This window comes from Gekko japonicus, unplaced genomic scaffold (assembly GCF_001447785.1).
Source record: "Gekko japonicus isolate JY-2015 unplaced genomic scaffold, Gekko_japonicus_V1.1 scaffold53, whole genome shotgun sequence".
Taxonomy (NCBI): Eukaryota; Metazoa; Chordata; class Lepidosauria; order Squamata; family Gekkonidae; genus Gekko; species Gekko japonicus.
Genome location: NW_015162474.1, coordinates 262,708 through 262,996, shown reverse-complemented (window position 1 = coordinate 262,996; position 289 = coordinate 262,708).

The following is a 289-nucleotide window of genomic DNA, read 5'->3' as shown; positions in this document are numbered from 1 at the left end:
ACCCTCCAGATAACATCATCACTCTTGTTATAGATCCATCCTTTCTTTACACTCCTTCTCTCCTGTCCCTCAGTTCAACAGAGACTTGAAGGTGTTTTCTTTTTCTTTTTAAATCTCACATGTTAACTACAATAGCAAAACCAGAGATTCCCCCTTACCCATTACAAGTGTTAACTAGCTGAATAGAACTACTGCAGGGTCTCCCTACCTTTCTCGCTTAGATTTGGATTTTACATAATTACATCCCACTGTCCTTTGTGGCCCCTTGACCTGTCTGTTTCCCCCCCCC